This window comes from Lipotes vexillifer, unplaced genomic scaffold (genome assembly GCF_000442215.2).
Source record: "Lipotes vexillifer unplaced genomic scaffold, Lipotes_vexillifer_v1.1 scaffold689, whole genome shotgun sequence".
Lineage (NCBI taxonomy): Eukaryota > Metazoa > Chordata > Mammalia > Artiodactyla > Lipotidae > Lipotes > Lipotes vexillifer.
In genome coordinates, this window is record NW_006772359.1 from 1,619,906 (window position 1) to 1,639,038 (window position 19,133).

The window sequence follows — 19,133 nt, forward strand, 5'->3', positions numbered from 1 at the left end:
CAGGGAACTGTACTCAATATCCTGTGATAAACCAAAATGGAAAAGAATATGAAAAAGAATATATAAGAGAGTTACTTTGCTGTGCAGTAGAAATTAAGCACAACATTGTAAATCAACAATACTTCAATAAAATAAAAAAAAAACTAATGGGAAAAATCTAGGCTTCAGAAAAAAGAACAATAATTACAATTCATTGAATCATATCAGATATGTAAAATTTCATAATAATGTAAAATATAACAAACCTCACTGGTTGCCACTGAAGTTTACTAGGGCACCAGCGTATCTGCAAATTGATAAATAAAAAGAAAGAAATCAGCAAAAAACAAACAAAAAAACAAAACCAACAACCACAACAACAAAAGTAGGCAAACCAACTAGTTTTTCTGCAATCAGATTTGTAAAGTAACATATATCCCTTGGGTTAGTCTTTGTTTTTGACATAGCATCCCTTCCTTAAATGCCTTCTGTGGTTTCAGGTCAGTAGGGAGACCACATAATAATTGTATGGTATTTGTTTCAATACATTTTCTTTTGATTTTTATAAAGGAAGTTGGTATTAAACTTTTATCAATTAAGAAAATATAAAAGTAGTATATATAAAATATAACCAAGTATGGTTATGTCCGTACTTGTTGTTTATGATGGTCACATGTTCCAGTGAGCTAATCACTTACATAACCATCCTCCTGTAATTGAATATTTGTTGTGTTTCTTTTTTTAATCACTATCTTAAGATTCCTTGAAGTTCTTGATGTATACTTTGCTTTTTTCCTTTTTTTTTTAAACTTGTTTTTCTCAGGCTAAATTCTCAGGATATGGTATTTGTATTAAATATGACATTTAAAAAATGGCTCTTTATTTGAATTACCAAACTGAAACTGTGCACTTCAGACTGGGACTCGAACCCACGTGGCTGGGATTCGAACCCGACCAAAACCCTGATTGGCACTTGAACCCACACGGCCGGGACTCGAACCCACGTGGCTGGGATTGGAACCTGGCCAAGACCCATGGTCTTCCAACTGACATCACACACCTGGTTTCAGGACTTAATGAAGGTCAGGTTCTTAATGCCCCATCTCAGAAAGAATTCAGTGAGAGACAAAGTGATGGGTAAGGAGCGGATTTATTTAGAGAGAGACACATTCCACAGACAGAGTGTGGGCCATCTCAGAAGGTGTGAAAGGCACCAGGGTATGGGATTGTCAGTTTTTATAGGGGTGGGTAATTTCATAGGCTAATGAGTGGGAGGAGTATTCCAGCTATTTCGGGAAGGGGCGGGGATTTCCAGGAATTGGGCCACCGCCCACTTTTTGATCCTTTTGGTTGGCCTTGGAACTGTCATGGCACCTGTGGGTGTGTCATTTAGCTTGCTGATGTGTTACAGTGAGTGTATACTGAGACTCAAGGTCTAGTGGAAGTCGACTTGTCCGCCATCTTGGACCCATTTGGCTCTAATCAGTTTATGTCATGTCCTCGGGCTGTGTCATTCTTTCAAAGGTTGTGCCCTGCCCCCTTCCTTCCTGTTTCAAAACTGCTTTAAAACGTTTTGATCAAAAAAAAAAAAAAAAAAAAAGTCTTGATCAGTTCATATGTATGACTATATTAACGTCACCATGCCTAATCTGCACTGGGTCTTAATTATTTAATTTTATTTTGTTACTGTTAGCATAATAATAAAGATCTCTCTCTCTCTCTCTTTGCTTTTCAGGTAGACTGAACTTTTTGTGTTTATGATTTTGAACATTGTTTCAAGCTTTTAGAAAACACCATTATTAGCTTATCTCTTAAATCCTTTACATTCTCTGGAGCAAAATAAATAAAATAAAACAAGGAAGAACTTTCTTTGGATTCCTCATCTGTGAGAGAATGAGGTTGAAGCAGATTGTTCCAAGAGCCTTTCTAGCTTCCAACGTCACTGTCTTTGGGTTTATGAACCCAACGTTTAAAAAGTGACTGGGATGCAACATTAAAAGTTCTGATGCCCAGGCTGGTGAAATGGTTGTAGATGACCTGTTCCGGCTAGTTCTTGTTTTTGTTTGTTTTTTGTTAATAGAGTTTGGTTTATAGAGCAGTTTTAGTTCATAGCAAAATGGAGCCGAAAGTTGAGAGAGTTTCCGTATATCCCCTGTCTCCACACATGCACGGCCTGCCCCATGATCAACGGCCCTCACCAGAGTGCTGCATTGGTTACAATCAACGAATCTACACTGACACATCATTACCTAGAATCCATAGTTTACATCAGGGCTCGCGGTTGGTTGGCGCACATTCTGTGTGTTTGGATTAATGTGTAGTGACATATAACTACCATTATAGTGTCATATAGTAGTTTCAGGGCCTTAAAAATCCTCTGTGCTCTGCCTGTTCATCTCTCTTTCCCCTCAGCCCCTGGCAACCACTGATCTTTTTGCCATCTCCATAGCCTTGCCTTTTCCAGTATGTCATGTAGTTGAGTTGTGGCTGGTTTTGAGGACGCTGACATCACTGTTGAGAATCATCCCTCAGGAGTCTTTCCCCGCCATTCCCTGCGCTTCTACCGTGATTGCTTCTAGATTGGGATTTTAGAGTTGGAGGGATTGATAAGGTCCTCCCAACTCCAGAATCTTCTCTGTGACACCCTGGCTGAGGAGTGTCACGTGAGCCTTTGCTGCCGTTGTCATTATGGAGCTGAGAGGAGAACAGAAGACCGAGAGGCAGAGAGTCTGGGTTCCAGCCCTGGCTCTGACTTGGATTAGCTGAGTCACCTGCCCTTTCTGAGGCTGGCCCTTCCATTGTCCCTTTGTGGAGTGATGCCAAGCGGTGCCTGCTCCCACGTTGTAGGGTTGACACGAGATATGTGTAGGCTGGCCTTTGTTAACACCAAAGGAAGGTACAAAAGGCAGTCTGAAGAGGCTGATGCTGGGCAGCCTGGTCCTTGGTTGAGCCAGTGAATTGTTAGAAAGTTGTTCCCTGCAGGGAATGGAGGTCTGTCTCCCTGAAACTTCCTCCCGTTGATGCCAACTGTGTCCTGTTGGGACACAAAGCCAACCCTGCCCCATAACCATTTGTGGTTGGCTGTCTTGCCTCCCGGACCCGTCTCACTCCAGAAGCTCTTTCCAAGCAAAACTTCTCTGCTCCTTCATCTATCCCTTGTATCACATGGATTCTTTTTCTCCTTCTGCTTCTTTCAGATTCTGTAATATATTTTAGTAGGGAGATGCCAGTTGAACTAAAAGCATGAAGACTTTTCTTTTTTCAGTTCATTTTGCCTTTTTATTGACGTATAGTTAACTTACAATGTTGTGTTAGTTCCAGGTGTACAGCAAAGTGATTCAGTTTTATATATATATATATTTCAGATTATTTTCCATTATAGGTTATTACAAGATACTAAACATAGTTCCCTGTGCTATGTAGTAGGTCCTTGCTGTTTGTCTATTTTGTGTATAGTAGTTTGTATCTGTTAATCCCATACTCCTAATCTATCCCTCCTCCCTCCCTTTCCCCTTGGTAACCATAAGTGTGTTTTCTCGGTCTGAGTCTGTTTCTATTTTGTATATAGATTAATTTGTATTATTTTTTAGGTTCCACATTTAAGTGATGTCATGTAATATTTGTCTTTCTCTGTCTGACTTCACTAAGTATAATATTCTCTTAGGTCCATGCATGTTGCTGCAAATGGCAAAATTTCATTCTTTTTTATGGCTTAGTAGTATTCCATCACTCACACACACACATACACACAAGCACACGTATGTATGTATATATATACATACCATATCTTCTTAAGCCAGTCGTCTGTTGATGGGCACTTGAGTTGTTTCCATCACATAGGTTCTTTAGTTCTGTGAACACGCAATTCAGCATTTCAAATTATGGTATAAAGAAGTGTTATGGGCTTAATTTTATGCCCTCAAATTCATATACTGAGGCCCTGACCCCAAAGTACCTCAGAATGTAACTGCATTTGGAAATAGAGCCCATAAAGAAGTAAGGTAAAATGAGGTCATTAGGATGGCCCTAATCCAATCTGACTGGTGTCCTTATAAAAAGAGGAAATTTGGAGACACGCACAGACACCAGAGATGCCTGAACACAGAGGAAGGACCAGGTGAGCCCACAGCGAGCAGGCAGCCATCTACAAGATGAGGAGAGAGGCCTCAGGAGAAACCAACCTGCCAGCACCTTGATCTCAGACTTCCCAGCCTCCAGAGCTGCGAGAAAACACATTTCTGTTGTTTAAGCCACCCCGTCTGTGGTGCTTTGTTACGGCGGCCTGGCAGACTAGGACGGGGAGAGAATTCAGTTTTATCCCCATCTTTCCACCTCTTTTCATTTTCAGTGTCTTATTGCAGCCCCTTCTACACTTTTCTTATTGAACTTTTTTGGGGAATTAATGAGACTTTCAGATCAAATGCTGCCCTTTATCTTATACTTTCTTCTGGGCAAAGAATGAGGAGTCACTTTTTTACAGGTAAATGAGTAATAGTTTTATAAATGGTGTTTAGGACGATGACCGTTAGACTGGCTACCTCTGATAGATCTTTTCTTTTGTTCTGGGCCTTTTTGCTACTTTACACATCACCATTAAGAAATCCTTACTAACAAGGACCTACTGTATAGCACAGGGAACGCTACTCAATATTCTATTTTTTTTTTTTTTTTTTTTTTTTTTTTTTTTTTTTTTTTTTTTTTTTTTTTTTTTTTTTTTTTTTTTTTTTGCTACACTGCGTGGCACGTTGGATCTTAGTTCCCCGACCAAGGAGCGAACCCGTGCTCCCTGCAGTGGAAGCGCAGAGTCCCAGCCACTGAACAGCCAGGGAAGTCCCTCTCCTCAGTATTCTGTAATAACCTGAACGGGAAAAGGATTTGAAGAATAGATATATGTGTATGGATAACTGAATCACTGCGCTGTACACCTGAAACTGATGCAACATGCTGAATCAACTATACCCCAACATAAGAAAAAGAAAAGAAATCCTTGCGCGGTGGGTATTGCCATTCCGTCTGATGGATGAGAAAGTGGGGAAGCAGAGAGAGATGACACGAGCAAGGCCACGCAATGCAGATTTCGTGGATCCACAAAATCTACGTTCAGCAGCCGGTGACAGCACCTGGGCGGTTATGGGGCCTGGGATAGGCTGATTCCATACCCCTCCTCAGATTAGTCCAGGGTGTCCACGTGACCTGCCCTACCGAGCAGACTGTTCATTGTGGAATCCCTAACCCACTCTCGTTTTCCTCTCATTTAATGCAATCCAATAGCTCAGAGCACTCTGTCAGAGGTAGTTTATTTGGTCAAGACCCTTTAGGAATGGCAAAGATTTCCTGTGCAGAGATTTTATATAGGTGATGTGTGTGTGCTTGTGAAGGCAGATGGATGTTTAAGTGTGTGTGAGGCGAAGGACGGCAGACTCCAGGAGCCTGGGGACCACTCAGGGCTGTAACCCTCATTCCCGCACCAGCCGTCCGGCTCCTCCAGGCCTTCTGCGTTTCCCATTTACAGGGCCCTTTCACTGTTATGACACCTGTTTAAATCTGGTGTTTCCATTACGCAGGGCCTGGTAGGTGGCTGGAGTTGGCAGCCGGGCAGGGACCATGTGTGCAGCTCCCAACCTCAGGCAGATGCCCCTCCTCCCGCCACTTCTCGTGGAAAATCCATTTTTGGTGTTTTGTTTCAGTGAGAAAAGCATAAAAGTATTTTCAGGGGCCCCCATCTCCCCTACCCTTCTTGCTTGCAGCTAAAATTTCATCCTCTGAGGATGGGGGCCAAATCTCTTTTGAAACAAAGAAAGCACTAATGAAAACATTATTGTCTTCACATTTCTATTGGGAAAAAAAGATGATTTTTAAAGCACGTTATGTAGACTTTGTTCCGTGAAATTCCGTGACATTAGATTTGTATGGCAACAGCTTTCTGTGTCATCCCCCCCTAGAATTATCGACATCATCAAGCCAGGAGAGCTTTGCCGTAGACAGGGTGATGTCAGCTCCATTTAGCAGATAGGAAGCTGTTTACCAACATTTGTATCTATAAATGCTTATTTAAAAAAAAAATCAAAATTGAAATGTAACATGCATGTAGAAAAGTATATATTATTTTAAGTGACTAGCTTGATGAATTTTTATAAATTCATGTAGCCAGCGTTCAGATCCAGAATCAGAACATGCTGAGACCCCAGAGCCTCCCTTGTGCCCCTCCCTGGCAGCGCGCCTCAAAGAGCAACGTCAATCCTGGCGGTTTCTAACACCGTAGAATAAAGTAAGGTATCTTGCTCTCACTCTGTCCCTGTTTACCCCCTTCTTTCTACACCCTCAGCTAACTATATACTTTTCTTGGTTTCTTGTGAATCCTTGCAGATTTATGTGTTCAGGTAAATAAATAAAGGTGTATATTCTAAATTTTGCACTTTTCCAAGAGATAGCACCCCATCCTCACTCCACGACATCTTGCTGTATATCTTCCTTACGTCTCCCCACTCAGTCCTGCTACCCCTGCCCCTATGTATTGGGTTGAATATGGTCCCCCTCCCTCCCAAACTCGTGTCCCCTGGAACCTCAAAATATGTCTTTATTTGGAAACAAGGTCTTTTCTTTGAGGATGTAATTAGTTAAGAGGAGGTCACTGGTGGGGGGTGGGGAAGCGTAGGGTGGGCCCTAACGCCCATGGTTTCAGACTCAGAGACACAGACACACGGGAGAAAGCTGTGATGGTGGAAGCAGGAATCGGAGTGATGTCCCGACAAACTGTGGGCTGCCGGAAGCCGCCAGAAGCTGGAAGAGAAGCTGGAAGAGACAGAGAAGGATCCTTTCCTAGAGCCTCTGGAGGGAGTGCAGCCCTGCTGACACCTTCATCCTGGACTTTTAACCTCAGAACCAAGACAGTGAACTTCCGTCGTTTCCAGCCGCCCAGTTAGCGGCACTTCGTTTTGGAAGCTGTGGCACGCTAATACACTCTCCTGGCCCTCTCTCCTGAAGCGTGCGTCCGCCTCCCCGCTGTCTCGTCTTTACACCTTGGCGCGTTTTCCCCGTGGACTCAGCTGTCCCTCTAAAATGTGTGGGATCATGTCCCTCTATCAGAGTCCCCATTGTTTACCAGATGAAGTCCAAGCTTCTTGGCCTGGTGTCTGTCCCCGGTGCCGTCCCTTCTGCCTCACATCTTGCTCACCCCAGCCTCGCCCCTTCAACCCTGAGGTGGACACACATTGGCAGCTGCCAGCAGGGTGGCTGTGTCTGGATTGAAGGGCACTGGGGTGATACTGAATTTGATGCACGTAGATGGCTCTTCTGGGCTCCAGTGGTCCACCACTGTCCTCATGGCACCCTTCATGGAAGGGTTCTTGCACTTAAATTATTGATACTTTCCTGGCCTCCAAGGTGATCCAGGTTGCAGCCTTTGCTGAGAAATTCACAAACACAACTTGCTTCCGTGTGTGCCAGTACTGGGCCGTAGAGGGAAGGGCAGTAACCCAGAGCTGGACAGCTGGGTTTCTCCTGTCTGCTTGACCACTTACCAACAGAATGACCTTGAACAATTTATATTCTTACTCCATGCTTCAGTTTTCTCATCTGTCAAATGGGGATGAAAATAGTACCTATCTCATAGGTCTGTTGTGAGGAGTAGATGAGTTAATTCCTGTAGATGTTTCCAGAGGGCCTGGCCCCTAGTAAGAGCTCAAGAAGCTCTTGGCTGAGCTGGATTTCTCTCCTTCTGGTCTCTTCTGGCTTACTTTTTAAGGCTCAGAGCAGGCACCATCAGCTCTAGAAAGCCTTTTGGGACCTTCTCTGCTGGCATAATAATGCATTGTCTTCAATTAATCTGTTGAGGCCCTGAAGTTCTTGAGGGCATGCCCATTCCAGACCTCGGTCAACCCCATTCCTAGCATGGGACCTCGTAGGCCTTCAGTTTGGTGCTTTCTTAGGAAAAGAATGAGTAATGAATTGACTGTCTTCCCAGGTGTCACACAGTGGATCGTGCCAGGACTGTATTTCAGACTCTGAAGTCAGCTGAAAAGCCTTGTCTGGGGGCTTTTCTATGCCCACGGGAGGTGTGGGGAGCGTCTAAGCTCCGTGTGAGATCACGGTGATGGGAAGCAGGAAAGATCTTGGTGGAGAAGCAGCCTGCGGGCTGACTTAACAATTAAAGGGACTTGCCGCCGTCCCGAAGCTCCTGTGGGATCTGAGAGACCCGGGTCTTTTTTACTTGTATTTTTATTTATTTATTTGTTTATGTTTGGCCACGCCATGCAGGTTGTAGGATCTTAGTTCCCTGACCAGGGGTTGAACCTGGGCCCTCGCCAGTGGAAGTGTGGAGTCCTAACCACTGGACCACCAGGGAAATCCCAATTTTTGTTTATTTTAAAATTTTTAAAAAACATAAAATAACTTGGCTTTGAGTTTTTAAAATGACTACCTTATATATACATTAATCATCTGGACCCCTGATGTTCAAACTAGACTATAGTGATCAAGTGATGACTAATGGTTGGGTGACTTGGTCTATAGGAAACTGGTGGAAAAGAGAAACATTTCATCCTGAATTCTTTAGATTCTGATCTGTTCCCTACCTAGTTCGGCAAGTGAGGAAGGAGGGCGTCCTGGGGTGGGAACACTCTGCACCCAGGCTGGGCGTAGACACTGTTAGAACTCATCCCTGTGAACAACTCTTCACAACTGTGCATCTTACTGGGAGTCAAGCTCCATGAAATGGAGAAAATAGGCAAAAAAGGAAATGTAAAATAGAATGTTGGAAAAGGGGAGTTCTTGCACTGGAAATGCTCCCTACATCATTTTTTTTTTTTTCTTTTTTTGGCCGTGCCGCGTGGCTTGTGGGATCTTAGTTCCCCGACCAGGGATCGAACCTGTGCCCCCTGCAGTGGAAGCTCGGAGTCCTAACCACTGGACCGCCAGTGAAGTCCCGCTCCCTACTTGTTGTTTGTGCAACATTTCGTTGAAGAACAGGCCATGCGGATGCTTGGATGCTGTGATGCTGGCCTGGGTGACACACTGCACCACGGCCTTCATGGCACGGGCTGGGGCGAGTGGGGACCTGGGTTTTTCGATGGTGGGCCGAGCTCATTCCCAGCCCCACAGGGCCTCAAATAGGGCCATCTTTCCACAAAGCTCTGTAAAGCTTGGTGTCCATACCTTTCATGAATTTTAAGGAATCAGAGCTAATTTAAATATGCTTCAGTTTTTAGGTGATATTAAAAAAAAATTGGGTCAAGAAGAACTTCCTGCATCGACTTAGAGCCAGAAGGACCCTGAGAAGAGCTGTCAAGCAGTGCAAATACCCTGACAGTGATTGTTTTTTTAGGATTCTTTGGACAGTGAAGACTCAGTGACGGGCAGGCAGAAATTAAGATTCTTAAGTGCTGATTTTGGTTGCGTTGGTTTGTCCTGGAACTTAGAACAGGGCAGGCTGTTAACTCAGGGGGCTCAGTTTCCTGTAGTTAAAGATGCTTGGTTTCTCAATGCAGGCACTGAGAGTTAACGACTTTTGAATAAGGCCTGATGATCCACAAAAGAAAAAACCTCCTGGCCCTCCTGTTGGGCTTAGAAGTTAATAGTGAGTTCGGAAACGTTTTGTTTCAGCCGCTACTGTGGTTTCTTGTACCTAGGAGGTGCTCAATAAATATCTTGTGTTTTCCGTTCTATTGAGGATTATTAGGTCTTTGGATCTGAAACTCAGGACCCTGGCGAGGTTCTCCTGATTCTAGGTGGCTATTTCTGACAGAACGAAGGTTGTGTTTGCCCCTTGGGGGTGGGGGTGGGGCTGAGTGAAAGAAAAGTTCAGCATATCCTGTGATTAGACACTTAAGAGATCAGGAGTCCTTGGGACTTCCCTCGTGGTTCAGCGATTAAGACTCTGCGTTCCCAATGTAGGGGACCCGGGTTCGATCCCTGGTCAGGGAACTACAGCCCGCATGCCACAACTAAAGATCCCCCATGCCGCAAAGAAGATCGTACATGTCTCAACTAAGAACCAGCACAGCCAAATAAATAAATAAGTATTTTTTTAAAAAAGAGAGAGATCAGGAATCCTTCATACTTCAGAAACTTTATCTAATCTCATTGCCTCCTGGCCACACATAGAGCATCTGTAGCTGTACTGCCCATTGTGGTGGCCACTAGCTACATGGGGCTACTGCCCTTGAAATATGGGTGGTCTGATTTCTCCAAAGAAGACACACAGATGGCCAATAGGCACAGGAAAAGATGCTAAACATCGATAATTACTAGAGAAATGCAGATCAAAACTACAATGAGGTACCACCTCACGTCGGACAGTAGGACCATCATTAAAAAGTCTACAAATAACACATGATGGAGAGGATGTGGAGAAAAGGGAACCCTCCTACACTGTTGGTGGGAATGTAAATTGTATGCAGCCACAATGGAAGATAGTATGGAGTTCCTCAAAGAACTGAAAATAGAGTTGCCATATGATCTAGCAATCCCACTCCTGGGCATATACTCAGATAAAACTATAATTCGAAAAGTTACATGCACCCCCTATGTTCATAGCAGCACTATTCACAATAGCCAAGATATGGAAACATCCTAAATGTCCACTGACAGATGAATGGATAAAGAAGATGTGTACATATATATAAAAAAGAATGAAATAATGCCATTTGCAACACCATACATGGAAGATGGACCTAGAGATTATCATACTAAGCGGAGTAACCCAGAAAAAGACAAATACCGTATGATATCACTTATATGTGGAATCTAAAGTCCAATACAAATCAACATATCTACGAAACAACAGACTCACAGATACAGAGAACAGACTTGTGGTTGCCAAGGGAGAGGGGGGTAGGGGAGGGAAGGAATGGGAGTTTGAGATTAGCAGATGCAAACTATTATATAGAGGATGGATAAACAACAAGGTCCTATTGTATAGCACAGGGAACTACATTCAGTGTTCTGTGACAAACCATAATGGAAAAGAATATGAAAAAGAATGTATATATATATGTATAACTGAGTCACTTTGTTGTGCAGAAGAAATGAAGACGACATTGTAAATCAACTAGACTTCAATAAAATAAAATTTAAAAAAAGACATATGGGTGGTCTGAATTATTTGTGCTGTGAGCATAAACTGCAGCCCAGATTTCAAAAGCTGAGTAGAAAAGAGAAGAATGTAAGATATCTCATGAATAATTTTTATATTGATTTATTATATAATAATTTATTATATGTTAAAATAATATTGGTGATATACTGGGTTGAATAAAATAGGTTATTAATTTAACCTTTTCACTTTTTAAAAATGTAGCTACTAGAAAATTTAAGATGTTTTTTATTGGATAGACCCGGTCACCACGGCTGCTTTCGTATCTTCCCAGGATCACCTGCTAGAGTGGGTGGAAGTCTCTCTTATTTCAGGAATCTCTTAGTTTTGACGGGCTCTCCAAAGTGTGTTTGAAGCCAGGCTGTGGGGAAAATGACAAATGGAAGGGAGAGCGACTTACAAACAGTGAGTTTTCATAACCAGCTCCCTGGAAGGACAGAGGAATTTTCTCTGCAGCAAAATTAATTTAGGCAAATTTAGATGATCAGGTAGACACGCTAGCAGTACATATTATGGATAATAATAGCATTGCATATTTAATTGCTTAACTTCCTTTTAAAAGCTTAAGAATAAAGAAGTAAGAGTAGTCATAAAATCCTAAAATAGTTTAAGAGAAATTAATCATGAGTGTAAAAGCAGTAGCATAGTGAAGGAGCGGAGGTGCAGTGTATCATGATGAGATCTCATGCATTGCTTTGTCGTATCCATAACGGTCCATAGGTGTTGGGCTGTTCGGGGGAGGCATCCAAGATTGTGCCTGGTTGTAGTTGTTTTAGAGGGATGTTTCTCTGCCATCTCCACTCCTGCCCCATGGCCAGAATAATTCTTAGTCCTTGTATCATTAAACTGCATGGAGAAGAATGAACTTAATGCCTATTTGCGTGGCTTGCTGTTGGTTTCATGTTTATTTCCCTTGCTGTTGGTTGCTGATTTGTTTCTCCTGATCCATGCCAAAATCCTTGCAAGGAGAGATCTTGTTTTATATATATTTTTATTTATTTATTTATTTTTTTTATTTTTTATTATTTTATTTTATTTTATTTTATTTTATTTTATTTTTTTTTTTTTAACATCTTTATTGGGGTATAATTGCTTTACAATGGTGTGTTAGTTTCTGCTTTATAACAGAGTGAGTCAGTTATACATATATATATGTTCCCATATCTCTTCCCTCTTTGTCTCCCTCAGGAATCAGAGGTTGTTGGGAAGGTTGTTAAAACCCAAATTTGCAACTGGAATGCTTGCTGAAAGCACCTGGTTACCTCAGCAGTCAATATAAATTACAGAGGCTTTCGTCCTTATCCCCTCCTGGGGCACGTGGAGCACAGCCCTAAGGGAACTCCTATTACTCTTTTTTCCAGTGCTCCAGGAGACGTGCACATCTGTTGTTGACACATGTGGAACCTCAGCTCTCCCACCACCTCTCACACTGTTGATGTGATCATGATATTTTCAAACCTAAGGAAGGACCTCCAGGCAGAAAAAAAAAAAAAAAAAAGCAGATCATTCATTTTGTTTCTTATCTGCCCTCTTTCCCCTTCTGAACCCACTCTCTCCTTTCTTTTCACCATCACGCTCCCTGCTTTTTTTTCCTCTAAGGTATAGGTCACGTGGAGAAATCCTAAAAAAAATGCATGTTCAGCTGGCCTGGCTGCACCTTTTTTTTTTTAAACCAATAAAGCCTTGCCTTAACTGAGTGTCACTTTATTTATTTATTTTTATTTGGCCACCTCTCCCCTTCCTTCTGCACAGCCTCCTCTCACTAAGGCAGCCCCAGGGCTGGAAGGCCCTCACGTGATACCCAGTGGCTGGCTCACAGCACAGACTTGCCTTGGACAAGAGCCAGACCCAGGGTTGGAGCTGGGCAAACACTATTGCAGCAGGGAGCCGATTGGAAGGAGGCCCAGGGTGGAGTACCCATGGGCTCAGTGGAGGCCTGGTTTTACTTAAGATATTCCAAACAGTGAAGGGGGAGTAAACAGTCTGCTAATTAAATCTGGAGGTGGCAGAAAATTTGGAGGTGTTGCAAAGCCCTCTGCCCACAGAGGACGTTGGGAGAGCACAAAGAGCTGTAGAAAAGGTGAGGCAGGGCTTGGGGAGATGAGATTCTGCCTGGAAAAGTACAAGCCGCCATCTGGAGAGAAATTAGCCATGGTAGTGTGCTCTGTGGGGTGTAAGTCAGTGGCGCTGTGATTGACTTGGAGCCAGAACTGTTAAGTTCTGTTTCTTGTTCTTGATAGTCAGTAGTAATCGTTTATTTTCTTTTACCCCTAAATTTATTACTCAGGAGTCGGGCCAGTCCTGCTGTGTTTATAAGGCTCAGCCTTAAAGGTAAACTGATAAGAGGTGTGTTCCTCTAAAATCATTTGCCCGTTTGCTTACATTTGCTTTGGCTCTGGACCCCGAGGGTGGCCAGGAGTCCAGGATCTTGGAGGTTGGTTCTAGGAACTGGAAGTGTGGCTGACCAGCTGGTGGGAGCAGCTGCCCACTCAGTGTGGATTAGAAGGCGCCCTGCTTCTGGGTGTGTGTCCGCCAGCAGGGATCCTGCCATCGGTCTCTGGGGTGCCCGACAGTTTATAGGTTTATAGATCTCCTGCCTTCATGGCCCTGCGGCTTCCTAGGAGCTTCATAATCATATGCATAATGCTTTAGTGCTCTGAGCCAACTTCCATTTGTCAGTTTGAAAAACTACACTCTTATGATGGGGAACAGGATTACCTCGAGGGTGAAGAGCAGCGATTTGGGGAGCTAGATGTCTGTTCAGGTCTTTGGGCAATCTTGGCCAAGTTGCTTCATTTCTCAGCCTCAACTTCCTTATCTGTAAAATGGCCCCAGACAGTTAGAGAGGTAGATAGAGACCTTTGCTTGGGAGTGAGCTTCAGCTGTATAAACGTTAACTATCCCTGAACTCAGTATAGATCATACTCAGAACCTTTTCAATATGAGTTCAGAGGAGACCCTACCAGATGAGGTTGCCCTGGGAGATGGCATTGACACTAGATGAGAACTGGGAGAAAAATGGTGACGTCAAGCACAGTGGAGCTGATGCAGGCCAGAGGTTCACATTTGAGTTTCCTGATGTGGTTGTATCAATGCCGTATTATCTTTTTGCCTTCTGACTTGTGAGAGTAAATAAATGTTTGCAGGGGGGGTTACATAAGCAATGATAGGTCCTTACTTAAGCAAAGATGGTGACCAGTAAATGATGTGACGTCCTTGATGGAGGTTGTATCAATGCCATATTATCTTCTTGCCTTCCGGCATGTGAGAGTAAATAGATGTTTGCAGGCGGGGTTACATAAGCAATGATAGCTCCTTACTTAAGCAAAGATGGTGACCAGTAAATGACGTGATGTCCTTGATGGAGGTGAGGGAAACTGACAGGGGCCACAGAGGGTCAACTCTTCCCCCTGAGAGCATCTTGCATTGGCTCTTGTGGACGCTCGCCTGAGAAGAAAGGGGCCTGAGAGAGGCTTTCCGTGGAACTGAAGGAGGAAAGGTGAGTAAGTTGGAGGTTATAGGCTTCAAGTTAATGAACACGTCTGTATAGCGGCTTTGCAATGCCTGTCGCTCTCTACATTTGAAGAGGAACTATTTTGGGGAGAGAATTGTTGGATGCGTGACCTAATTTGTTTCCTTTGTTTCTTTGTGGCCTGAACTGGGCAGGTAACCCTGACCCACAAGGTCTTAAACTGCCTGAAAGGAAATCCATTTGCTGATAGAGAAGATATACTTCGAGATAAAGAAGAGAATGTTTTGCTGACAGCTTCCTCTGCGTGATTCTGGCTTTAGTCAAAGTATTAAAGAGCTGGTGACTGGAGCACACTCCTCCAGTGTCTGAAATCTTACCATTGGAACTCAAGCCAGACCATAATTACAGTGGTTATTGTTTCTTAATTGTTTGATCTGCATTCGCTTTCTCTCCCCAATCCAATGGGGCTGAGGACTCTTTGAGGACAGAGTTCATGACTCCACTTTCCACCGTGACTGGACTCAATAAATACCTGGCTGAAGGGTTAAAGAGGGATTTAACTTCCATAATTTATATTCTTCCTGTTTCCTAAAAGGACATAATGAATATAAGTGAATTTTTATCTGGAGAAATATTTTATTTATTTATCTATCTATCTATCTATCTTACAAGACATGTATGTTAAGTAGATTTTATTTATTTGGCCACACTGTGAGGCATGTGGGATCTTAATTCCCTGACCAGGGATCAAACCTGTACCCCCTGCAGTGGAAGTGTGGTGTCTTAACCACTGGACCGCCAGGGAAATCCCTGGAGAAATATTTTACTTATTATTATTTTTTAATAAATTTATTTTATTTGTTTATTTTTGGCTGCTTTGGGTCTTTGTTGCTGCGTGCGGGCTTTCGCTAGTTGCGGTGAGCGGGGGCTACTCTTCGTTGCAGTGCACGGGCTTCTCATTGCGGTGGCTTCTCTTGTTACAGAACACGAGCTCTAGGCGCACGGGCTTCAGTAGTTGTAGCACATGGGCTCAGTAGTTGTGGCTCGTGGGCTCTAGAGCACAGGCTCAGCAGTTGTGGCGCACGGGCTTAGCTGCTCCATGGCATGTGGGATCTTCCCCGACCAGGGCTCGAACCCGTGTCCCCTGCATTGGCAGGCAGATTCCTAACCACTGCACCACCAGGGAAGCCCTGGAGAAATATTTTAAATACAAGTCGGTATACTTAGGGCATCGGTATTCCTGCCTACTCTGGAAGAAATATCTTTATTGATCATCACTCCCTTCATCACCCTTCAGTCCCTACTCTCCCTAGTAATCTAGTTCTTTCTGTGAATGAATGACTGGGTGTTTAAATACTGAGGTCTCATCCACCCCCTTCTGTGCTGGGAAGCTTAGAATCATCCCTGTTTGAGGCTTCCCATCTCAGATATATTAACCCTGACATGCGTGTATCGACAGCAGCCCACCAGACTGTTGGGATGAACAGACATGGAGCTTCCAGTCTGTTTCTGTTTGTGTAGGCAAGGGAAACATTTTCTTGCGGGAGAATTTCTTTCTGAAGGACTGTGATGGGCTTGGTCAGAGACTCGAGCATTGGGAGACTGTTGACTGGCCACTAGGAGCTTAGCGGGTGGAGACTGGGAGATGGGAGACGTGGAGGAGGTTCCAGTTTGGGGTTGGACTTGGTGACCTCTGAGATCCTTTCTGTACCTTCGGGAGGGTCAACACTTGCCCAGGAGTAAATGGCTACAGTTGGGAAAGTTAGCTCTGAGATCCATCAGGGCAAAGGGGGAACTGGCAAAAATGCCTGCTTTTTGCTTCCTAGATCTGCATGCTCTTTGTTTTAATTTATTTTATTTTATTTTTTTAATTTTTATTTTATACTGGAGTATAGTTGATTAACAGTGCGGTGTTAGTTTCAGGTGTACAGCCAAACGATTCAGTTATACATATACATGTATGTATCCTTTTTCAAATTCTTTTCCCATTTAGGTCATTACAGAGTACTGAGCAGGGTTCCCTGTGCCCTACAGTAGGTCCTTGTTGGTTATCTGTTTTAAATATAGCAGTGTGTACACTGCATGCTCTTTGAATGTGTTATTCATCTTTGTCTTGACCTTAGTGGGTACTCAATAACTGTTTGTTATTTAAATCATAGATTGTAGCTTTAAATTGCCTCTGCCAAGCGTCATCAAGACCTTTCCACGAGGCGTTGTAAGTATGGCACAGGTTTCCTGCAAAGTTGAGAGGCAGGTAACCTGCCCGAAGAGTCTAATAACTTGGGTTTCCTCATCCTCTCTCTGCCGAAACTTGCTTTCTAGAAAATGCCTGTGTCAGCACGAATGCTTTCCAGTGGGTGTGATGAGGGGTCTCAGTTCAAGGCGAGGCCAGGAGACCCAGGCTGCTGGGTTAACAGAGGCAGGAGGTATGAGGAATTTGGTGGTGGGGGGTCTGTATTGCTTTGGGGAGCTTCTAGCTCCAGCTCTTGCTGGGGTGACGCAAGAGTGTGTCAAATGGATTCTCTGTGCTGGAACCTGCTTCTCAGGTGCCTCGTCCCGAGTGGGTGGCCTGGACATCTTTGGAAGTTCTTAAAAGTTTGACAGAAGATCAAGATCAAGAAACACACGGAGAGGGCTTCCCTGGTGGCGCAGTGGTTGAGAGTCCGCCTGCCAATGCAGGGGACACGGGTTCGTGCCCCAGTCCAGGAAGATCCCACATGCTGCGTAGTGGCTGGGCCCGTGAGCCATGGCCGCTAAGCCTGCGCGTCTGGAGCCTGTGCTCCGCGACGGGAGAGGCCACAACGGTGAGAGGCCTGCGTACCGCAAAAAAAAAAAAAAAAAAAGAAACACGGAGACCACAAGCTTTTGAGATTCCCACACAGATGCTATGAAGGTAAAGTACATGAAGATCTATGTGACCCCAAACTCACCAGAAGGATTCCCTCGTATGGGCCTCGAGGTCTGTGTGAAAGTTGAGAAGCGTCGTCATATTATCTTAGAAGGAGGGGGAGTCATGGGACCTTCCTGGGGGACTTCCTCTCCAGGTGATCTAGTGAACAGTTCTTTCTCTATTCAGATTGACTTAAAAGGTGTAGAAGGTCATTAATTTGCTAAATGAACTCAGCTCATAGAGCCACTGACCACAGACAAAATAGTTACACGTAAGCTGGTCTAGAAGTTTCCAGAAGTTTCTGCAATGCAGGATGCCTTCAACAGAGTCAGTCAAAACAGGTGACTGGGCCTTTGACCTCATTTGGTTGTGCTGCCTACTCTCCACTGCTTCTGCTTTCTTCCCATCCTTCCCCCTTCTCAGTCTGCTGCTGAGAGAACGCACATCTGATCCTGTTTGGTAACTCATCTACCTTCAGGCCCAGTGGTGCTGCATGGGCGTCACCTCTGCCAGCCAGGCCTAAAAGCACAGCACGGTGGTAAGTGCCCAGGTGATGAGGTCAGGTAGACCAGGTTTGCAGTTACCAGGTGATGAGGCCAAGCTGACCAGATTCACTTGGGTGAGCAGTTTTACATCTCGCCCCCTCAAATTCTATCTTCACATGGAAGATGGGGGATAATAAATGTCCCTGGTGTAGGGGTTAATAGCACGGCTCAGGGACCAAGCTGCCTGGGTTTGAATCTGCCCCATCACTGTGAGCTGTGTGATTTGGGGCAGGTCACTTGACTCTGCCTCAGTTGGCTCATCTGTAAAATAGGATTGTTGGGAGGAGTCAGTGGCTCCTCCCAGATATGCTAAAAGCCTAGGATAGTGCAAGGCGGACATTAAGTGTTGTGTAAGTTTTTGCTCTAATGAATTACCTGAAGGGGCATTACATGGGCAGATGGAATATAAAACACTTGGGCAGAGTGTGGGCTTAATACATTTCAGCTCATTTGCTTGTTAATCTTGGCAGAGAATAAACTCCGATTATATTTCCTCATTTGCTATTGGATCTTCCATTTTCCTGTTTCAGAGCTCTCAGGATCAAAACCATCACCAGCAAATGAAGGGAAATCTTGTTGCTTGTTGCCATGTAGCAAGGGGAGAGCACTGGCTTTGGAGTTAGACAGAATAGAATTTTTTTTTTTTTTTTGTGGTACGTGGCCCTCTCACTGTTGTGACCTCTCCCGTTGTGGAGCACAGGCTCTGGACGCGCAGGCTCAGCGGCCATGGCTCACGGGCCCAGCCGGTCCACGGCACATGGGATCTTCCCGGACCGGGGCATGAACCCGTGTCCCCTGCATCGGCAGGCGGACTCCCAACCGCTGCGCCACCAGGGAAGTCCCAGAATAGACTTTTGAGTCCTGGTTCTGACATTAACTAGCCATGGAATTTGACCCTGAGTTTGTTTCACCTGAGCAATGGGAATTAGGATGCTTGGAGGCGAAGCAGGGTATGTATTATTATCCATTTTATTGATGAGCAGACAGGTTCAGAGATTTGCCCACAGTCACACAGTTAGCCTAGAAGCTCTACAGACTGTGTCCAGGATTGTCCTGGAGTCCTGTTATTTCATCGAACCATCCTCTGAAATAATGGTCTTTTTCTGCTTTTTCAAAGTCTAGACATCTTCCTTAAAAGAGTCTTACCTGAGCGGT

At 44.2% G+C, this 19,133-nt stretch overlaps 1 non-coding gene across 1 annotated transcript; it reads right to left on the reverse strand.

Annotated features, from left to right (window-relative positions):
- Window positions 1-8,250: 8,250 nt before the first annotated feature.
- On the reverse strand, window positions 8,251-8,323 carry TRNAG-UCC (transfer RNA glycine (anticodon UCC)). The gene has a single exon. It is a non-coding gene; the product is annotated as a tRNA-Gly (tRNA).
- Window positions 8,324-19,133: the final 10,810 nt, after the last annotated feature.